At 44.0% G+C, this 12,959-nt stretch overlaps 1 protein-coding gene across 4 annotated transcripts in view; it reads left to right on the forward strand.

Annotated features, from left to right (window-relative positions):
• FHIT (fragile histidine triad diadenosine triphosphatase) overlaps nucleotides 1-12,959 on the forward strand; it is a 1,786,389-nt gene that overhangs the window by 1,453,843 nt on the left and 319,587 nt on the right. The window lies entirely within an intron of this gene.

Genomic DNA, 12,959 nt, shown 5'->3' on the forward strand with positions numbered 1-12,959 from the left:
TATGGGCATGGCGTTTTGAAAGTAACTGGTTTTGAGACTGTATGTCCCAAGAATTATTTGGACTACATGCCTTTTTCAGTAAAAAACAATTACTCAACGCTCACCCCCCTCTCCACAATTAAAAACTTTTATACTATGTTCAATACTTTTTTATACTATATTTTATACCCTTTAGTGCTTTTTAACCTTTTTATATACTTTATATTTTTCTACTATATTTTACACTTTTATACCATAACCCAGAATCCAGCATAAAGTTCAGGTATCTGTTCTCTCAGTCCCCTGGATCATTCCAATGTCCCTGGGGGCAGTATTAGACACTTGGGGAAACAATGTGCTAGATCGTCTCAAAAAACCCAACAAACCCCAAACTCGCTGCCCTTGAGTTGATTTCAGCGCACAGCAACCCCAAGGACAGACTGGAACTGCCCCTCTGGTTTCCAAGGCTCTAACGCTTCAAGGGAGTACTGACTGGTATGGCTCAACCCATTGCCCCAAGTAACCCATTATGTCCTCAGGGTTCCATTCAGATCATCTACGGATCTAAAATTAAGAACCCCTGCTGGCAGTGTTGGATATGCGTCTGCGTTACTAACCGCAGGATCAGAGGTTCCGGCCCAAGAATTGCACCTCAAGAGAAGAGTGAGGCTTTCGTGTCAGGAGAAAGATTTTCAACCTCGCCTATGAGTCAGAATCCACGCCATGGCAGAGGGTTGGGTATACACCTAAAATCCGCTAATCTCTATTTTTCAGAGTGTGAGTCTTAGACCACCTTCATAGAAATGAAATGTGGTTTTACTTTCTAAAAGAGAGACCGAGAAAAAGAAGACAGAGTAGATTCCCAGCGCTCATCCTAAACCTTCAGAGGTGGATTGTGTAGGGTTTGAGCCTGGGAACCATCGTGATTGGCCAGCACCCCTAGGGCTTCCTTTCAGAGTGTCGGCGGGATCCACGGATCTTACCCCTGGGGGTGATGAAATGGTCAGTGAAGCCGTAGCCAGCCCCCGCGGGGAACAGAGCGGCACCTCCAGCGTGCAGCTGCCCAGGGACGAGTCAAGACGGAGCGTTTCATATTTTGAAATTCACACGATTGCACATTCTGAAGCCACATTTGACAAGCTGCCATGAGAAACACAGTGACTGTTCTCGCTCTCCTCTTGCCTCTGGTGCTTGGTGTTCTTCCGCCTGATGCCTGGCTTCTAAACCATGTCTGCCTCATGCTGGGTAGTAATAGTAATAAGCCCAGTAGTGCTCTCTTCCCCCAAGCGACTGTTGTTAATGAAGGCACACCGCGGACTTAGCCTCTTGAACATAATGTCACTTGGGGTGGGGGGTTGTTTGTTTCAGGGAGTTTAAATTCTGCTTTGCAAAGAACAAAGGTGGCCTGACTTGCTCAGTAAGGCACTTCTAGCAAGAAAAGGGAAATGCCCAAAGGAAAAAGGAACCTCTTATTTCTGGATTGATTATGAACTCTCCTTGTTGACGTTGAAGAGTAGTTATGCAGCAGGTGATTTTTCAGTGGTTGGGAGCATCCTGCAGACTTGAGAAAGCCCCTCTCTCTCCTCTCTCCTGGTCTCAGTCCAATATCACCTCACATCCGTCCTTTCTGATCTTCGTTATTCAATTTCCTGGAAGGCATTCTTCGCTGCCTTGTATTTGTCACTGTGTTGGTTTCTGCTCCTGGGCCTATAGAGCTTCGATAGTCACTCTAGAATGTCAGCTTCGTGGTGGCCTGGATCCTGTTGTTACTGATCTGGCTCTGCGCAGTAGTGTGTGGGCAACGAGGGAGGCTACACTGGGGACTTTTGCTAGTACGCATCTGGATGCCTCAAGGACTGGCTTTCCTTAACACGAAATAGCAGACAGTGTATGCTTATCTGCCAGCATGTCCTGAAGCTCCAGGGATCTGGGTTCCCGACAATGTCTATGAAGAATTTCCCATATTCAAGGCGCTGGGGACAAAGATGTCAGTTTGCATGAATAAAAGCCATCCACGGGCTCCCAAATATAACTGCAGGTAGCACACATGTAGGGCAAGGCTGCCCTGTACAAGGGATACCACTTAGGAGTTTAACGTGGGCTCATTTCTAACGTAATTATTATGTAGCCCCTTTGGGTGGGAGGGTGTTATAGGTTTATTAAAAAGAGAGAGATTTGCCAAGCAGGTAAGTAACCTAGAATTTTATAAGAGCTTTTTATAGAATATGCTTACTTCTACCCTTCTATGTTTATGGTGCTTGAATCCTCCACTTAAAAGTTTAATTTTGTAGTATTAATGCAATGGGAAGTGTCTCTTAATAATTGTTGAGATATTAGCAATTACTTTTCAGATTGCTCAATAAGAACAGGAGAATTTCTTTTTCAAAGTGCCATCGAAAAATTAGAGAGAAAAATAGATGTGCTGTTTGCTGATCAGTTTTTGGAAGCCTAGCACAAATTTCCTTTTCCTCCAGTGGGGATTTGGTGATATTTTGGATCCATGAACATAAAGGATATTTTATCTCTTAATAATGTGCAGTCGTGAACCCTCAGATTCTGGCGTCACTGGGAACTTTCACAGGAATATCAGCATGACTGACTTAGTAACTGTTTGACTTTTGGTCACCCCATTGACTTCTTATATCTCTAGCTCCATATCTTTCAAATTGAGGAGCCTCGATCTACTGCTTTGTGAAATGGTGAGGAGAGAACGGAAACGTAATAGCAGGTGGAGCCAGCCACATAACTAGCCAGAGTAAGACACCTACTGGTTTGAAGGCACTGAATGAGAATGGGCAAGCTCCCATCGTGACTAATAGCCCCTTATCACTCAGGAAGTCCCAAGGATTTAGGCGCTACCTCCCAAGATTTCTAAGAGTTAGGAATCAACTCAGTGGTAGTGGGTTTGGTTTGGGGCTTTGCTCCCAGGATCAGGGACGTGTCATTGCTCCCTCTTTGTTGAGACCAAATGTGTTCCTAAACATGGTTACAGTGTAGTCTTTCAATAAAACGTTAGGTGTTCTTTTTGCTCGTATGCGTATGGTGGTGATGGTTGCAGCTATTGTGTGTTTATCTTTTGTTTTTGGTTTTTTAACATCTATTTATTTCACTTTTGATCGTCATAAAAAGAACGATTTGTTTTCAACATTTCATCCATCAAGTCGAATGGAAATTATGTCTCCAAATGGTCAGCTGTGGTTGCGTTCGTATTCTTGTTCGAAATGTTTTATGCTCGTCCGTACGCAACCATGGTGGTGGCCGTGAGACTGTTGCTCCGACTGCAGAGAGTGTGCTTGAACAAGGGCCCCAGCTGCTCTCAGACCCCCACGTGACAAAGCCAGGCGTCCCATGGGCTGCTTTCAGCTGATGACTGAATGGGGCGGCGGGGGGAGAGCCTGAGGGAGGCCTGCTCCTAGGGATGAGGACTTCTCTCCAAGGCCCCTCTGACCTGAGCATGCCTCCATCCATCTGGGACCAATTTGCCACAGGTCGGAGGAGCAGTCTGAGATGCTCCCACCAGCAGGACTCTGCCCTTCTGTATTAGAACTTATCTCCTGAGCACTAGATTTGCAGAAGGCTATGGTAAAAACCCTAAATCCACTTTTGCATCTCCACATAGATTCAGCCTTCATTGAATTCCTTCTTGTCATCGGCTGGCCGTGTGATCACTTTCAAAGACAATAGCTTTGTCTTTAAGCAGACTATGTGAAAGTGGATTGCTACCACTCTCCTTGCCTGCCCAGGAAGGGGCCGTCTGGTCCTTAGGGACTTCCCTCGGTGTGCCCTTGATGGCATTTGCGGTTCTAGGGTCTGCAAGGTCATGCCCTGACTGCCTTAGAGGGCCCCCGGCTTTTATATCAGTAGCAATGTATGTATCCAAGTCGTGGTCCCTTTCCCGCTTCTGTATCCCACCTACAGCTGTGTTGCATTGATCTACCACTAATTGTGAATTTGTGTCAATTTTCTCTGCTCCTCCTATCTCAGTTATGTGGCCAAGTTTCTGTGAATCCTCCCACACTCTTCTCACCCAGTGCTGATGGTCTCCCCTATATGGATGATGTATCTTTGTCTTGTCTTTGTTCTGTTTGAGACTTAATAAACATGTCTCTCTATATAAAAAAAAAGAAAGGAAGGAAGAAAAGTATGTCTACAAACATAGTGTGTTTGTGTGTCTTTGGTTTTTCTCTAAGGTTCATTATGTTGTCTAGAGGCCTAGAGCCGTAAGCAGGTGGATATCACCCACCTGTATATTCCTGTAGGTCTGGGTAGAAAGCATGGGAGTGAGGCCCAAGAGTGCTACCTTCTATGATATGAAATCCTCCAGTCTCAATCCTTCAGCAGATTACGATGATCAAAATAAATGTATTCCAGAAGACATACAAGATGCAGAGAAATAAAACCAGGGTCAAACTTTACTTCAAACGGCAAGCAGGAGCAGCCACACGGTCCTAGAGAACTGCTAATCCTGTGGACCAAGATGGGTTTGCACTGTGGGCAAACTACCCAGGGTTTAACTGACAAAAGACTCGTGAACTCTTGTTTTCTGTTTGTTTGTTTTAAAATAGATTTTCCGGTGCTAAAATTTAGGACTTGAGGTACAAAGGAGCATTTAAAAGTTTCATTTTAGTTTTGTTTATTTGATTTTTCCAAGTGTTTTTTCAAATATCTAATGCGTCGGCCCGTGTCAGTTTAGATAATCCAGGGAAAGCTCAGGTTTCCTCTCTCCAGAAAGTGTCACAGGGGATCACATGCACGGCAGTGGCCCGTATTTACGAAGCGATGTGGTCAAGGCCCCTGAATGGACCTTGGGCGAGAATCCATAACATTCTTGGAGACAGAGTTTGTAGATACTAAGAAGGAGAAATCTTACAGATTGGTAGGGAAAAGTATAGGACCAATCTGCACACAATTATAGTATATGGCCAAAGATCAAAGTTACATAAAAATAAAGGTACATTCTTAGGAATCATAATTTCATCCTACGCAGGAAAGTCCAATGGCATTGAGAGTTTGGGATTAGCTGGCAGGTGCACGTAAGATTCAAATCTGGAGCAAGATGGGTTTTGTCACTTAAGTGTTCTTGGGCCCATAAGTCTCCTTTTCTCATTACCTCTGCATCTCAGCTTTCTCATCTGTAAAATAGGCGAAGGCTGAGCTTTAGCAGAATGTTCTTCGTGTTGATATTGTTTGTAGCCCTGCTGAGTTCACTTAATGATTAGACACTAACATTCCCCACTGTTAATTACTGCCTTTCAGATTAAATTCCTGAGAAAACTTTTCTCTGATCATATGATTTATGCTCTCTGAATATCTTATTACGAACTCGTTACAAAAATGGCTTTTGAATATTCACAAATCTGACTTATTACGTGGGGAAAAACATTGACTCTTTCTCTCCTGCTATTTCTAGCCTCGCTGCATCCCTAGGTGGTAATGAGCAAGTCATGGTTCTAAGTGGCAGCATCGTTTGCAACTACCCAAAGCACATTTTCAGAAGTCCAGAGACCTGTCTGCCCCTCCTCCACAGCCACGCCCACCCAGTGGATGGGAGGGGCAGCCTCAAAGCTCAAAACCAAAGTTACCCTCACTGAGTCACTTCTGACTAGTAGAATCTCTATAAGGTGCTGTAGGATGGCCTCTTGGGGTTTGGGAGGCTTCACACCTTTACAGGAGCAGAGAGGCTCATGAATTTGAACTGCCAGGTTTGTGGTTAGCAACCCATGTCGCTATCTGAGCTCAATGATGGGCAGCGTTGACTTCTGCATTTTAATCAGTCCTGGGGCGTGGTTGGGGAGGTCGGAATTGACTTAATGACAATGGGCTTGGGCTCTGATGCACTCCTCCGTTAAACAGCACAGCCCGCTGTAGGGCCGCTCTCCGTGAGTGAGGAGGGCTGTGATGGAAACCCCACAGAGCCACCGCTTCCACGCCAAGTAAGTTCATGAGAAAGAGTTGGTGTGCATACGAAAGAGAAACACACATCTAATGAAAACGAGTTTCCCCAACTATATTATCTTCATCTGGAAGGAGAGTTCAAGAGAACTGTTATTTGCCAACAGACTTTTATCCTTGCATTAAAGGCACGGAGAACAGTGCCTCACCTGTGTTTCTGCGCAGTGCATGTATTCACTGCTGGAAGAATTAGTAGCTTCAGGATGCAAGGGTTTTTATCTTGTGGAATTGCCTTACAATTTGCATCTGTATTCTCAGAAGGAACACCCGTTGGCTAAGGGAGGTAAACCAGAAACATTTGAGGGATGGGCTTAGACTTGGGAGTGGTGGCCTTTCGGGTCGGTTGAAGTTCTGGCATTTTAAGTTCTGTGATTGCCTCATCTCCCCTCTCTACACCTGATTTAGGACAAAACCCCTTATGCTATTAGTCCCCCCAGGCGGCAGCAGGGACCACAGACCTGCCTGCCTCCTTTGGGAAGCTTCTTATCTGTTCTTGAACCCTCAAGCCATCTTCTTTATATCCAATTCATTGAATTTCTCAATTTCTCATCGGTGCATTTTGAATTGCATGCCAATTGGGTTATAGACCTGGAAGAAAAATAAAAATTGACTAAGCCCTTTTGTATTCTCATGTTCTAATTTATTCCCCCACCCCTTTTATAATTCATAGACAGTCAAGATCAGTAGTTGGGGGTAGGGAGTATGGTGGGTGTTGTTGGTGCATTAGGGAAAGACTGTGGATTGGAGTGGAGGTGGGCTAAAGTGCAGGTCAGTTTAAACAGTGATGGGCAATGAAGACTCTTGAACCAGACGGGTTTCAATCCCAGATTGACAGCTAACAGCCCTGTGGTCCTGGACAGGTCAACATTTGAGTCACAGCATCCCCAGGTATAAAATGAGAGGCTTAACAAGAGCCATCGGTTATATGGATTTTTTAAAGCACCAAATGGAAGAGCGCATACAAATTCCCTTGAAAGGGTGCTTAATGCATAGTATAATCTTATTAAATTCTCCCAATTATTTTTATAATTTTTACATAAGCCTCACTTAAGTCTCTATAGAAGGCACTGCTATTTGGCATTTGGGGAAAGAGGCATTTACAGAGATGAAGCATGTAGTAAAGCCAGGATCCAAGCCTAGACCTGCTAGACTCCGAAAGTCTCAACTTACCATCCAGTCATGTGTCCAGATTGTTTCCCAAACTACCTAGTACTCCGGAAACATGAAGAGTGGTTTTGTAAATATGTTGTCAAGTTTAACCCAGATTTATTGGTGCTCTCTTGTTCCAGTTGGAACGATGTCAGCCTCCATCCGGAAAGATCCAGGGGATGTTTTGCTTAACTGTATTACACAAGTCAAGGTTAACGAAACTGAAGTGTGCATTATTGCTGCACATATGGGGACTTACAGCAGAAGTGGTTATGTGTTAGGTTGAAACCACCAGTTCATCCTCAGGAGAAAGATGGGGCCTTTTACTCCCATAAAGAGTGACAGTCTTGGAAACTCTGACCTATAGGTCCTATAGGTCCCTATGGACCAACACCCACTTGATGGCAGTGAGAGAGAAAGTCATAGATGTCACATCCTTACAAATAAGAGACCCTGACATGTTACAGAGTGTGTCATCAGCTCCTTCATTTCATTTGAGATCTATAATGCATAAATGTAGCAAATATTGCAGATCCATGTTAATGTCAGTTCTTTATAGGTTTCAATAAATCGTCTTTTATACGAAAGGTTCCAAGTTTGGCTTTCTATTTAATTACTGCAAAGTCTAATAACCCATGGAAGGCAAAATGCTTTTGTAACCCCTAAAATGTGATCTAAATGTATGTAGCCTTATGATCCAGTATCAGCTTTTTCTTCTCACTGATGATGCATAGAGCCCCAATGGGGAGCTCTGGTAGTGTAGTAGGTGCTGCTTTGGGCTGCTAATCACATGGCCAGCGGTTCAAAACCACCAGCCAACCCAGAGGAGAAAGATGAGGCTTTCTACTCCTGTCGAGATTCACAGTTGCAGAAACCCACCGGGTCAGTTCCACTCAGTTCTGTGAGGTCGCTCTGAGTCCGAATGGAGCCTATGGCAGTGGGCTCCTCGGAACTCCTTGCCCCTTGATGCAGAAAAGACAGTTCTTCGTTCTCACCGTCTTCCTAAGAGACGCTAATTGCTTAATAAGCAATCGTTGAAGAAAAGAGGAAATGCATCTCTGACCGTTTTGCTATCTATGTTTCAGGCACAGGACATTGTATGTAAAATTCTCTAAAGTCTTGTAGCAAAATCAGTCTAATACCGATGTTGTAATGACATCTAAAGAATTGGCTTTGCCAAACTGTCGATTCTGCTTTTTTAAAAAAAGTAAAATAACATCACCACGGCTAACCACGTGACAACAGTTTTCAGGTTTTGCTGCACTATGAGTGGTCAGTGCTGTATCAGTTGATGAGTTAGTTATCGCAGGAAAGTTGTTACAAAAGACAAAGGCAAGTTCCTTATAAAAACTCGTGGCCCTTGAGTCGATGCTGACTCAGAGAGCCGTGTGACTGAACAGAGCCGTCTCATTGGGTTTCTAAGGCTATCGTATGGCAGGAGTTCTGGTGCCACAGTGGGTTGAGCATTGTTCTGCTAACCAAACAGTCTGTGCTTGCCACCCACCAGCCACTCTGCTGGGAAAGACGAGGCCGTCGGGTCGCTAAGACGCCCACCCTCTGAAAGGCCGAGGAGCGATGTGACTGTCTTATAGAGTCCCTGTGTGTCAGTGTGGACGTGATGGCTACAGGCGGAGGTGGAGGTGGAGCCTCCATGGAAAACAGCTGGAACGGGTGGGTTTGGATAGCAGACATTTCAGTTTCCAGTTGAGTGCTTAACTATTGCACTGCCAGAGTGACTTAAGCTCAAACAGGCTACCTATAATAAGTTTTAAAATGTACGGATGTGTATAGTGCTTAGGGAGATGGACATAAAGAGTAAAAGTTGGAAGGACTCATAGGACTCATCACTGCAGATTTAGGTTTGGCTTTGCCTTAGGGCGGGGAGGAGTTCGGCATGGGCTTTGGGGGAACATATTTAAATGAAAAAACAAACACTGCCTTCTAATCAGTTCAGACTCGGTGATCCTTTGCGGAGTTTCTGTAGCTTTTTCAAATCGTTGTAGGATCAAATAGCCTCATCTTTCTCCCACAGAGGCGATGGTGGTTTTGAACTGCCTACCTAGTGACAGCAGTTCAATGCATAGCTGACAACACCACCAGAGCTCCTTGGGGAGTTTACAGGGTTCTATAACCGCACAATGTTTCAGTTCTAAATTTAGTAATGCAAACCTAGCTGTTCATTATATCTTCCTTTATATCTTTTTTAATGCAATACATAGGTTTAAGTATATTTTTAATAGCTCTATCATTTTTATTTTACAGGGCCCCCCATGGGAAGAATTTTCTATCAAGAAAGTACTAGTATACTTATTTTTGTTTCGGTATCTTTATGAAATAGCATCTCCTGTATTCAAATCTCAGAGAAGGGTGCCAATGACAGATTTTTTTTTAAGTTCCCAGTGGATTCTGATGGCCTGAATTGCTATTTATTTGCTAATATAAATGTATTTTGATTCTGGATCTAGATGACCTGGACTTGATTCCTATTCCCATGCTCATTTTGAATTATTGAATCCCTCTCAATGGCTCCTCTTTACCCTTTCCCCCAAAGCCAATACTAAGGTAATTCTTAAGACCCAAGAGACAGCTTGAAGAGTGGGATGTGATAGCTGTGTCTGGGTCGGATGGAAACCAGTTTAATGAATAATAGACATCACACCCTGCAGAGCCACAGTCAAGGACAGATTAGAATAATGACCTTCCTAATGACATTTGAGTGAGAAATATTGGGTTGTGTAGAATCTGTCATGACCCTGAGGCCCAGCAGCGAAGAAGCGGCCCCTGCCCTCGAGGTGAATTATGTTAGTGCTGGGAAAGGGTAATTTTGACATTTTAACTTTGCATGTCAGGAGGCATCAATCCTGCTCCTGTCGTCTAAGAGCAGATCCGTCTCTGCAGAAGGCTCTTGTGGGCCAAGATCGGGAAAATGGAGGCATCCATCTCGGGAAGGCTTTGGGAAAACAATGAGCACTAACCTTGGGTGAGCAGAACAATCTCTCTATTCCTTTAAATCCTTGGGGCTCATTCAGCATAAAGCTATGTCGAGGCTCTAGGAAGGAATCTCCCCATTTCTCACTCCAGTGGTTTATTCTTTTAAAGAAGTTTACTTGTTCCTGGTGTTACTTAAAATATAAACCCAAATTTGGTTAGGATGTTGACCTTGCTTAAGGGGGTTTAGAAGCATAAACAACCTCAGGTGAACCATGCAGACACAGAAAATATCCTTTTATGTTGCAGTGAAATCCATTTATCCTAATGTCGAAATTCACATCTCCCACCCTGGAGTCTATATCTCAGTACCAGCTCCCTGAGGAAGAAGATGAAAAAGAAAGATCGTCTTACAACCTTTTCTCTCCTGGTGCTCTGAGAAACAGCCCAACAAGGCCTCTATTTGTATTTCAATTCATCTGTTGGTTGTAAATGATATACATTCCCAGATGTAATCAGGTCCTGGCTGTATAATTCTGATGAAACTTTTCAGCCATGGAAGGAATAAATGTGGTTCCCAGCTCGGCTTTGCCAGCAGATGACCAGAGATGAATCTCGCTCATGAGCATCTCTCTCAGCGCCTGGGATACGATAAGTCAGAGAGCCCCAGAGCAACGAGTGACTTTGGCAGTCAGTCAGGACAGCCCCCTTCCTACTCTACAAGTAACTCCTCTATAGCATGTGAGTAAAGCATCGTGGGGTCGGTACAGAATGCTCCTTAGACACGAGGCTGGAGAGGCTTTGTCCCATGTACTTTAGGCATGGTATCGGGGAAAGCCCAGTTCTGGGGGAAGAGCAACAGGCGTGGGGAAGTAGAGTCAGGTGAAGAGGAGGAAACCTTCCACGAGGTGAGCTGATACAGTAGCTGCCACAAGGGCCACTCCTGTGATGAGTTAAAGCCTTGGAACCCCCAAGGAGCAGTTCGACTACGTCCTGTAGGGTCGCCATGAGTCAGAATAGACTAGATGGCAGGTGGCCTGGTTTGGCTGGAATCCAGTGAAATCCTCTATTGTTTCAGCCAGGCCGAGTTGAATTTTCTGCTACTTCAAACAGAAAACACCCTCAACTATACCATCAACTGCTAAATATGTGGTTATTGTTACTCCTTAATATGCTTAACTGGCAGTTTGAGTAAACAATTTCCAAAGAGCTGTCTATCTGCAATCCTCATCGAATGCCAGTGGGAATCTTTGAGTTAAAGTCTGCAAACCAATGGCCCTAGAAGAACTTAGCTTCCAATAGGATCCCTGCGGTGCGTGACCACACGGTAATTCCATTACGCTTAATGATGGTGGTGCTGCACAAAATGGGCTCTGTTAGTCTATTCTTCCCTTCCTTTTGAGCATTAAATCTTATCCTGCAGCTAATTCTTCAGGGTAAAGTATATGCACTGATGCCATTCATTTCTTGGCCTTTATTAATCTGTGCAGGACTCTCTCTCGGGGAGGGAGTGCTAAGTGAGTACATTAAAAATGAATCTGGCGCCCCATTTGTCGATCATGAGAAAACCCTAGAGTCAGGGACACCAATGGATTATTATTGATTGTTCTAAGATCCAATAGAATCATAAATATGGCTCAAAACAATTACAGCGACCACATTAGCAAATTCTCAAATCCATAACGTGCGTTGGTGCCTGGCCCCTGAGATTTAAATAAAGAGCCAGAGGGAGGAAAGCTGTATTTTAGGATTGTGGCAGCCGGGGTTGAGAGAGAGAGAGATTTATTATTTAATTTGCTGTGCAGTCTAATTCAGAATAACTATTTGCTTTCTAAAAAGTGAACTTTGATTAGGTTTACATGTCAGGAATAAACTGGAAATGTGGGCTGGCTTATCCTTTTTCGGAGAGTCTGAAGGGGAGGGTGGGCAAAGGAGGATATAGCCATTGCAAGGATGCCTCTCCTGGGTGACCTTTACCCATCCCTCTGCATTCCGACTTCCTGTGTCCAGATAATTGGGTTATACCTGAGACTTGCTGACTCATCCCAGAGACTGACTTTCTTCACCAAGTGTCAATTTCCCCCCATTTAGGAATAAATCCATTGGATCTGGAATTACCTAGCACAGTCATTTTTGACCATCTAGTAAATGAGTCTCTCTGGAAAACACAAGGTCCTCCTTTTTGAGCTCAGACTTCATCAGCTCCTGCCCTGGCCACCAAGAAGCGCCACAACACAGCTGTCTCCACCTTTCTGAGGCTTTTTCATCGTGGGTAGATGACTACATGGGGTTTGCTCTGTACAACGTGTACTGGCATGTTGGAGGCTGCTGTGCATATTTCCTGAAGCTCTAAGCTACAGTCAGGCTGCCCGTTTAAATTTCTAGCAGCAGGCTGGGAAAAAGACCACCCGTGGTGTCTTGTCACCCATTAGCCATTACAGTGGGTCTAGTTCACCCAGTGCCCTGACCTCAGCTGCACTCTGATGCACATGCACACCGGTGGCTAGATTTTCAGGAATAGATTGGCTCATCTTTCAGCTCACTTCAGAACAATAGAAAAGCAATTTTCACAAAGATAAAGATGATCTCTTAGTGGTCTGTGTGGATAGGTGAATAAATTTCTACAGGAAGTCAATGAAAGCTTGAAAAAAACCCAAATGAGAAATGATAAATTACTGCTAACTGTCCTAATTATCCCTGGACACTCTATGTTGAAGCTTGACTAAATTTTGCTGAAACTTACAAATAGAAGAGAAATTTAAGAGTTAGTAAGTTTTCCATATTATAATTGCCTTTTTTTAAATAAAAATGGATATTAGAATAAAGTAAGCTAGTCACAACAAAGGGGCTCATATTTATCATCTGAGCCTTATAGTCAGGAGGGGACAGGAGAAGTGGGGGTGTTAACCTAATTCATTATACATTGTTATTTAGGTTATGAGAGATTGAGT

Source organism: Tenrec ecaudatus, chromosome 5 (assembly GCF_050624435.1).
Source record: "Tenrec ecaudatus isolate mTenEca1 chromosome 5, mTenEca1.hap1, whole genome shotgun sequence".
Classification (NCBI taxonomy): Eukaryota; Metazoa; Chordata; class Mammalia; order Afrosoricida; family Tenrecidae; genus Tenrec; species Tenrec ecaudatus.